Consider the following 10,801-nt stretch of genomic DNA (forward strand, 5'->3'; position numbering starts at 1 on the left):
AAAAGTTCGTCAAGATTCTTTAGTAATAAATAAATAATCAAATGGAATAAAAAAAAATTAAAAATTTCCTCAGATTTGTTAAAGAACGTTTTGAAAGGATTCTCAAAATTTGCAGGATTTTTTTTGTTGCCCCTGAATTGATATTTTTGAGCAAAACAATCCAAAGGGAGGGAGACATATTTTAAAAAATATTTATATTGGACTAATAATATTTTGGCCGATTAAATGCTTGCCTGGATCATGAAAGATTTAACTTTGATTCAGGAAGGTCAATAGATACTTGAGATATTTTATAATACGAGTTGCAAACATGCAGTACTTATTATTTGACAAAAAAAAGCTTTGGAACGCATGCGTTCTTTGGTGAATATATGGAGGTTACAATAGAGCTATCACCTTCTTGCTCCCTGATTCAAAAGTCTTGCAATGATATTAATAAAATGGTTGCACGAATATATTATCCATGGTGACATTCAATTATTGGTAGAATCATACTCAAATCTGAATCATCGAGGTCTCATGCACGAACTAACTCGCCTGCGATTCTGCCGGGAGAGCATCGCGCTTGCGTTTCTCAGCCAGAATCGCATCGCTTCGCTTACTCCCCGAAAAATTATTTTTAGTTCTAAAAAAGCGTCAAAACGCCACAATAGTCAGAAGCGTATCATTTACTTGTTTATATATTACAATTAAATGTAAGCCATTGTTTTTAGACGAAAAACCTTAGTTAATTCAATGCATTCAACAATGAAAAGAACACGTGAAAATAATCAATGCAATGATTACAAATTGCGATTCAGAATCAAACTGAGGCGAAATCTCTGATTGCCCTTTGATTCTGATGGAGATTTGACTACACGCATGGTTTGAATCGCCGATGCGATTTGAGGACTTTTGAGAGTTTTACACCACAACTTGCTGGTGACACTGCCAGACAGTGGGGAGTTAGATTGTAATAACTTACACTCCCTCTTTTCCTGTATCACAACGTTTACTACTCGCCTTGCATCCACAACCAAATTAATTTTGGTTTTTGAGGTAAGGTATCTGTTCCCATATTAATAACAACCCGTATATTAATCTCAGCCGTCGATAAACCAAATAAAAATCAATTTGATTACAATTTCTCACATCGTATGTGTACACAATAATGAATAGGCATGGCCATAGGCATAGCAAGGGGCAAGAGAGGGCCGTAGTCCCCTAAATAGAACGTGAGAGGGGGAACTTGAGGGGGAGCTATCGCCCCCTAAGTGTCATGGAAAGATTAGACGGGTACTGAAAAATGAGATTCTCTCAAACATAGTGCACTTTGTGAATCCAATCCTTATACAAGAAGCCAAATTAGGTGGATGAAATTCAAAAAGATTCCCCAAAACTTATTAGAGCATCAGGATAATACTATGAGAAGTTCAAAACAACTCCAGAAACATGTTTCGGACTCAAAAATTTCTTCTTAGAAAATCCTTCTAGAAGCTTCCCCTAGGAACTTCTGAATTCACTCGGAAAGTTATCCACAAATTCCTCTAGAAAATCGTTTGAAGATATAATCCTTCTCATGTAATTGTAATTCCTCCTTATCAAAAACCCCACTAAATTTTTTTAGGGAATTCCACGAAATCCTTGAAGATTTCTTTTTCTTCGTTTATTCTCTCCTTCAGAATAATCCAGCAAAATCAGGCATGCACGTTCGAGAGTTCCGTCCAAGAATACATACTGAATTTCTTCCAAAAATTACCAGAAGTTTCTTCAAAATTTATGACGGAAATCCTCCGATTTAGCTCCATAATTTCACTTGTAAATCTATAAGAAATTCCTTCGGAAATTCTTCTAGGAACTTCTCCGGGCATTCCTCTCGGAATTCTTCCTTTAATTCCTCGGGATTTACTTCAGAGAATTTTCGGGAATAACTCCAAACATTCAATAGCGAAATCATCTAGCATTCCAATCTGGAATTCTTTTTGTAATTACTTCAGAATATCCTTCAAAGAAATCCTCCAGAAATATCTTCATGAATTTCTCCTGGAATTCGTCAAGTATTCCCAAAGTATATAGTATCCCCAGAAATTCCTTACAGCTATTTTTCGGGAGTTTCATTCAGGTACTTCTTCAGGAATTTCTGCAGGAGATATTCACTTGGAAGTGTACTTACGAATTCCTTCCGGACTTCACTCGGAATTTACTCCGGATATCTGCCAAGAGTTCTTTGAAATTTCTTCGGAACAATCCGCAGGGATTTTCTTCAACAATTCATCTGGGAATACTTTCAGGATTTCATCTGGAATTTCACCATTAATTCCTCCTGGTAATTTTTCTGGGGAATTACTTTGAATATTTTTCGGAAATTCCTTTAGGAACTTCTCTAAGAATTATTTCAGGACTTCATGTAGAATTCCTCCGGATGTGCTTGTGGGAGTTCCTCCAGAGTTCTTCCAGGAGTTTTCAAGAAATTCTCAATAATACCCAGCCTATAGGAACTTTACAGGGAATTCCTGGACGATATTTGGCAGGAATTTCACGCGGGAAATGGGATTTCGGATGTTCCTTCAGAAAACCATTTGTTTCCTTCCTCTAGGATATTCCAAATGGATGTTCCTCTGAAGTTCCACCAGTAGTTCTTCAGGAAATCAATCAGGCTTTCTTCCAGGAATTCATTTTAGCATTTTCTTTTGGCATTTATCTACAAATTCTCCAGAAGTTCCTCGAGAAATTTCTCTGGGAGTTCTGACGGGAATTCCTCCAGGAAAAGGTTACTTTAAAAATTCTTCCAGGAGTTCCTCCTGGAATTCTTACGGAAGTTCTTTTGGGAGTTCCTTCTAGAATTCTTACGAGAGTTCCTCCAGGATTTCCTCCGGAAATTCTTTCTGTACTGCCGTAATCTGAAAAAGTGACGTATACGCCATTTTCCAAAAATGGTGTTAACGAGTACTACTCATCGAGCTCTTTAACAGAAAAATGGAAAACATGCATGTTGCAAAATGGCCACCGGCAGTTCCTCCGAGAATTCCTCTGATAATTTCTCCGGAAATTCCTATAGAAAATCCCCCAGGAGTTCCTCCGGAAATTACTCTGGGAGTTCCTCCGGGAGTTCCTTGTCAGAGAAACACCCGGAGAAACTGCCGGTGAAACTCCCGGAGGGATTCTCGTAGAAACTGCTGGTGGATCTCCCTGAGGAATTCCCGAAGGAACTGCCGGGAGGAGCTCCGTGGAAGAACTCCCGGAGGAATTTCAGGAGGAACTACTAGAAGAATTCCTAGGAACTCCGGATGAGCTCCCCAGAGAAACTATCGGAAGAACTTCTGCTGAATTTCCAGCCTAATTTCTGAAAGCCTAAATGATTTCCTGAAAAAAAGCCTGAATAATTTCCTGGAATAGCTTCATGTTGGAACTCCAGGAGAATTTCAGGAGAAACTCATGGATGAATTGCTGGTGCAAATTCCCGGAGGAACTCTCTCAAGAAGAATTTTCTGGAAGAATTTCTGAAAGAAACTCCAGGAGCATTATCAACATTTCAAAGGAACCCCAGGAAACTACAAGAGGCAATCTCGGAAACAAGAGAATTCATGTTATGAACAAATCTCGTCTAGCTGCAACCTTTGTTGGGGTTTGTAGCTGGACCATCATCATCATCGAGAGGACCTCCCGGAGAATTCCCTGAGGAGCTCGCAGAGAAATTCCTGTCAGGAGGTTCTGGTGGAAAATCTATATAAATTCCTGAAGAAGCCTAAACAAATTCCAATTCACTGCTGAAATTCCCGGAAGAATTTTCAGAGGAACTGCCGATAGAACTACCGGAATAATTCTCAGCTAAATCCTAGAGAAATTGGAAATGCCGGTGGAACTCCTGGAAGAATTCCAGGAAGAATTGTCGGAGAAAATCCTGGAGGATCTCCAGTGGAAATCTTGAAGTTTCAACCTGAATTCTTCAGGATTTCATTATGAATTAATCTAGTAATTCCTCTGAAATTCCATTGTTGATTTCATTTTCGGTATAATTTCTGTACAAATTTCCGGTGGAATTCTTGGAGAAATTCTTTTTTGAAATTTTCACAAGAAATTATTCGAAACAATTCACGGAAAATTTTATGGAATTTGCACAAGAAATTCGAAGATTTTTCGATGTAATTCTCTAAGGAATGTTTACTGGCAATTCTTGGCGGAATTTCCACGGAATATTCTTTATTCTTAAAAATTATGGAAACTGCACGAAATTATTTTGGTGTTATTGCAGGGAATTCTGCAGAACTTATAAAGAAGTTCGTGAAGATTTTCTTGGAGTAAATAATGGTGGAATTTTCGGATCAATTCCCGGAAAAATTTATGGTGGAATTCCTGAAGGCACTGCCGAATAAGTTGCTGGAGGCATTCCTGAAGAATCCCTGATAGAATTTCGCATAGAATGCCAGGAGCAATTGTCGAAGGAATTCCTGGAGAAAGCTTGCATATTGACTTTTCTGCCTATTTTATAATAAATATTATTTCAGAGAGAATTTGTTAAAAAATTCAGATGTATGGTTCTAGTTTTTTTAAACTTATGGAAGAATGCATAAGACAAGACTTATGGAAGAATGCAGGATTTTTTTAATAATTGTTATAGCCGATTTTATATTCTTTCTGAATACTAAGTTCGTTAATGTTTTTCTCACTTTATTTAAAAATATCTGATGAGCAATAAATCACGCATTTTTAAATCCGTTATTGTTTTAATAATTATTGTTTCGATTTGGTTTGGATTTAGTTTCATGTGTTAATATTCATGTGTTTTTATAAAATTACTATAAAACTACGATTTAGAAGACCAAAAAAGTTGGCCCCCCCCTTCTCGAAATCCTGGCTACGCCCATGAATAGTCCAATGTTTGGAATATTATTTAAAATTCCGTTTGAGTAATGTTTTAGTTCACAAGACTCAAATTATTAAAAACAAAATTATAAAACACATTTATTTTTATTTTCCTACCTCTGAACTGTTGATTTGATGCACTGCTCGATTGCTACTAGCAGATTCATCTCATTTCAGGCCGTTGTTTTCCACTCAATTTCAAGCTAAAACAAATGTATCCTTTCAAAATACACTTCACAACACATAGAGCACATCACATTTTCACTTTAAATATAATCATATTTGAAAAACTAACGCGATTTCCTATAGAACAACGTCTAAATTATCCTTGTCCGTATTCCAAACTATTTACATGGCCTGCAGCATCTGCAAGGGTTGCCGAACTATATTTTTATTTCAAAAATGCTTGAATGAACTTTCATTGTGAAATTCAACTCTTATGTTTGTAAAACAAGGTATATCGAAGAGATAAGCTATGACAAACATAAAATTAAACTGATAAGTTGGAAAACTACAACAAAAACTGCAATTTTGTAATTATATTTCAACTCAAATACAAAACATTGAAGAATTCGGCATCACTGCAATCATATCGTTACGTATACACACAAGTAATAGTGTGCGTATTTTATGTTGGAAACAGTATTATTGATATAGGTACAGGCATAGGATTAACTGTTTTTGAATGTTATTGAAATAGGTGCATGGCAGTGATGATGTTTTTTAACTAAATACTTCTATAATGTGATAACAATTTTATTTTTGAAGTTACCAAATTGTTATCAATAAAAAATGACGTGAGCCGAGCATAATTATTCTCATGTTACTTGATTGTTGGGTGAGAAATAAATGCATTTCATATGCGCATTGGCTTATTGTTATTGATATAGGAACAGATACCCTACATGATTGATATTTTATGATTTCTAGTGATGCACGAAAAACAAGATATGCCAATGATTGGAATATTTCTGAATAACAAATGTTGCAAATGGGAAAAGAGGATGCTCCCTAGAGCTTCTTCTATTGAAATATTTCATCAAATTCTTTAAAACCCAAAATGTAGGCAATTCGGATCCAAGAAAGGCATTACTACCACTGAGGAATAAATTTGGGTTTTCATAGTAAATTTTAAAACAATTGTCGTATCCAACAATTTGCATATCTTAAGATACGCTAGTTTTGTTAGAAACCAGTGACATAAGTAATCAAATAATTTTTCTAAAAATATCCATGCATGATGGCACTACAATCCTTAATGAACAAAACTGCCTTGCGTAGTTTACGTTGGGCGGTTGTGTCTTGTACATAACCCTTATGATTTTTTTAATAGGTCATTGCTCTGAATCTGAAACTGGTGACGTGAGAGCCGAATTAGTGGCAAATGACAATAATGTCGTGACATTCCGAGACATTTTTGTATTGTTCTTTATGTTGATTATTTTACATTGTATTTAGAGCAATGGTCTGTTTGATAAAGTTCTAGGATCCTTCAAGCACTACATGTGAATCAAAAAATCGGAATCCTAAATAACTTTCGAAAAAAGAAAGTTAGTAATAGCCTTTAAAAGAAATCCCATGAGTTTGTTTATGACATTTCCTATTACTATTCAGGAGTTGCTTCGGAAATTCGTTCGGAAATTCCTGAAGTAAATTACGGGAGCCGAGGGAATAGAAGTTCTGATGTAATAGTTAGAGATGTTTGTAAAAGGATGATTTTCAAAAAGAGCTCTAAGAAAAAAAAATTAAAGGAATTTTCCAAAAAAAAATCCTTTGAAATTTTTAATTTTTTTTGTACATTCATTTGCAGTGGAGTTTTGAAGAAATTCATTGAAGAATTCTGTAGTGGAGCACTGGGGGAAATTCTGATTGATTATATAGAAGAACTTACGATGGTATTCCTGAAATTCTGAATGACTAACCGAATTAATTCCTAAGTATCTCATACACAAAAAACATCTGGATTTTCTGAACGAACTTTTGGATAAATTCATGAAACCTGACCCGGCAGAAGCCATGAGCAGAATAACAAAACATGATATGGACTTGATAAAAATGAGTTTGCATTTCCTTTGAGGTGATATAGCTCACGAACTAGATGATCGATTTGTACGGTTTTCTCACTAATCGATTCGTCTTGGGCTTCTGCTGTGTTTGTATATACAAAGAATTTGTAAATTTGATGGGGAAAGTTGAAAAAAAAATCAAAATACGATATAAGTGCGAGTTGGGAGGAAACCTAATGCGATCGCAAAAACAATATCTATAGTGCGGCTCTGCAATAAACTTTACAATTGACAGTTTTAATGCAAAATAATATAAACCCCAGCAAGATCGGGTATGTTCAACTAGTATGAGATAAAAGAACAGGCAACATTATCAAAAATTTGCACCGAAATATCATTTAAATATCAAGAAATGCTATGGATGAAAACAAACTAATGGCGTTGATATTGAACACTTAGCATAACTTAATCCCCTCATGATATTTTAGTTCAAAATATTGATATTGTCGTCTGGTCTTTTATCTCTTATATCAATCATGCCCATATCTCATTTTGCTATCTTATCAACATTTGATATTATTGAGCAATTTTTGTCTACTCGATGATATGGATGATTTTTTTGTTAATTAACTTGGCTGCGCTTATGCACAGCACATGTTCCCAAAATGGACAAATTGATACATAATTTGCGAAAAAGAATCCACGTCGAACCCTCAACCTTCTACTCTCTTGTTGTGAATTTCCAAAGGCATTCTTAAGGAAATTCCAGAAGGATTTATTCTAAAGGAATCTCTGAAGGTATTCCTAAATAAATTTCCTTTGGTACAAGGGCACTCCGAAGGATGTTCTAAAAAAAATCTGAAGAAATTCCTTAAAGAATTCGTAAAAGAATTTCCGAATGAATTTCCGAAATTTCATTATAATTTTTTTTAAATTTTGTAAGAAATATCTTTAGTAAATTCCAAATGAATTTCTGGATATATCTCCGTTGTAAATTCTGGGGGATTTTCTGCAGAAATTCTGGAGGAAATTTCGGAATAATTCTTAGGGGAATATCCAAAGATTTTTTTCGCAGAAATATTGGTCAGAACTATATTTGGGTATTCTGTTCGGAAATTCTTTTACGAATTCCAAATGGCCGCGAACCGAGCATTGTAGCTTCAAACTATTATAGGGACAGGGCTATATATTGGTTTGACCAGCAATCCATGCAATGGAACAGTATCACTCGAGAAACCATTGATATTGCTAATCCAACAATGATCCACATTAAGCACCCGCGCACTCATAGGAAGTTCGATCACTAACTCCAGCGAGACCCGTGTCCCGGCGGCATAGCACTAGCCGAAACCAAAAAATATCAGCGAAAACAAGACAGAAAAAATATGCTGCCAAAAAACAAAACCGACCGGCCGCGCGCAGAGCCTACTTCGATCTTTTTCTTCCTTTGTAAGTTCCTTTCGATTTACAATTCTGTGATGCTTGTCGCTTAAGAAATCCCTTCCCAAACTCAAGGAAGAAATAAAGACCTTCGAATATTCTCATAGAAATTCCAGGAATTTAAAAAAATTGGCGGAAAATCAGTTTCTTTTTCTCAGATCAATTGTGACGTATAAAATCAAATTTCAGGGAAAATATTCGATTTGGTGAATCATGTGCCCCAGCTTAACTTCGCCAGTGATTCTAAAAATTGAAGGAATATCAGTTTTTTTCAGAACAATTTTGGGGCAGTGGAACTGTTCCGATTTTCTACTAACTGAACATATATTCATCTCATCGCGAAACAAAGAAATACAGCACCAACCAAGATTTTTTTATGTACAGGTTATCCGACTTCGTCAGTAGATGGGAATAACCATCGGGGGGGGAACATACATAAAAAAATCTTGGCACCAACTTCGTTGCTTTTTTGTCAACTGCGTGCTTACTGCAGACAAAATCACAAAAATACGTTTATTACGCTGTTCGCATTTGTCTTTTGACGATTTTTCCGATTTTCCCCTAAAGTAACTTTTTTTAATTAACGTTTTTGTCTGACATGTTCCAGCTTGCAAGTGCGTTTGTTCCGTTTTTTTCATCGAAATGATCTGGCTCTTCTACTTCATGTTACTGAGTGAGGGAATCGTAAAAAGGCATGCTATGATGCTTTGTTTGTTAAACTTTTCACTTTTCACATGTTCATAATTCAAATTGTTCTATTTCAGCATCATTAGATTCTTTTCTAACGTTGAATCCAAACAAATAAACTCACCCGCTCTTGGTCATGGCTCTCTGTTCACTTTCATCTGACATATTCACTGAACCGTGAAATTGCTGCGCATTCGCCTTTGTTTACGAGTGCCGGCATTTTCCCACGCATCATCATCATCCAGCGCACTCACGCAAACTCCCAACCCGCATCGAAACGAAACAAACAAAGCGTCGAATCGGATGCTGCTGCTGCTGCGCTGCTATTCCACACCCGCATCGACGATCATCATCATCCCACCGAAGAGACTTTCTTTCGGAAAACCTTCCTCGCATTTCTACCACCCTGACCATTTATTCGAGATCACTTTCATTCCGATCGTTCTTGTCGGTTTCCGAAGAAACAACATCATCACTCTAACTTTCACCTACTCAGAGACTGAGTAAAATTGTATTGCCATCTCTTTTCTTCCCACGGAAATTTTACTCAGTTTCCGTCAAAAGCAGGATTACTCATAGTTTTGAGTTGTCCTGCTTTTGACGAAAATTGAGTAAAATTTCCGTGGGATAGAAAGAGAGCGCAATACAATTTTACTCAGTCACTGAGTAGGTGAAAGTTAGCGTGATCCCCGATCGTCACGTAGATTGTCGGAAGCGAGATCAGTCTGCTGCTTGATCAGTGAAGATCACTGCCGCGCGCGCAGCATCATCTTCGTTGTTTTGACTTAAAATGCTCTTCCTACGCATCTCAGCCTGCTCCGTTCGTTGACTCAACCGTGATCGTTGGAGCGTGAAATCGTTGCGCGCAGATCACACCACAAGACGCGCGATGCGCGCGCACTTCCGAGAACCGATGTAGGGTGAAGTTCTTTCGCTCAGTGCTGTCTGCGGGCGATGCAAGAGTCTTCTCGTAGTGAAGATGATGAACAAACGCTAAATGAAAGATCGAAGGAGGAAAGCACGCAAGGCGCATGAATGAAATTAATTTGAAAATTCAACTAGGCATGATCGATCAAGTAATTGGATTCAGCTTTCTTAATCCAAACGTTCTGGATTGTGAATCCTTTGTAAAAACATTATTACCGAGACCAGCAAGAGAAGCTGACTTATCACTATGATAATTGCTGTGGCGGATAATCTGCCTCTATCGATGACATTTTTCAGCATCCGCTCAATGATGTATGCATTACCGTCTGTAAGAAGAACTAGTGCTGATAAATTTCGACTCATTCCATTGAACGCTGGAAGGCAAATCTAGTCAGTCATTTTATACCCCAGTAGTTTTTCATGTTAATGCCTCTTCTCAATTGAGATCCCAATCACTTGATTAACAGGTGTTCAAAAAAAAAGGGAAATTGCAGGGAAAACATATTTTCTTTTTTAATAGGTATTGATGCTGGCGCTTATTGTGGCAAAGTCTTTCCAAAATTGGTTTCTCGGTAAGTTTTTGAACTGACATGATATGCACTAGTCGATCGAATGACAGCACTTTCTTTTATCAATTGAATAGACAGCACCTATACAATTGAGATCTACGTAGGCCGTGCTCACATTCGGGTAAAAAAGCTCAAGACAAGCAGAAGACAAGGTAGGTTCGTAGGTTCGTAAAATAAATGACACTTCAAAAGTGACGTATATTTTATCGCCACGTGGTGGAGTACAAAAGTAGGCATGCTAAAACATGTCAAGCATCGTCTTCGTTCAGCTTGTGCGAAGATCACATATTTATATTCAAACTTGATGCTTATCATCGTGCTGAGCCTGTC

Source organism: Armigeres subalbatus, chromosome 2 (assembly GCF_024139115.2).
Source record: "Armigeres subalbatus isolate Guangzhou_Male chromosome 2, GZ_Asu_2, whole genome shotgun sequence".
Classification (NCBI taxonomy): domain Eukaryota; kingdom Metazoa; phylum Arthropoda; class Insecta; order Diptera; family Culicidae; genus Armigeres; species Armigeres subalbatus.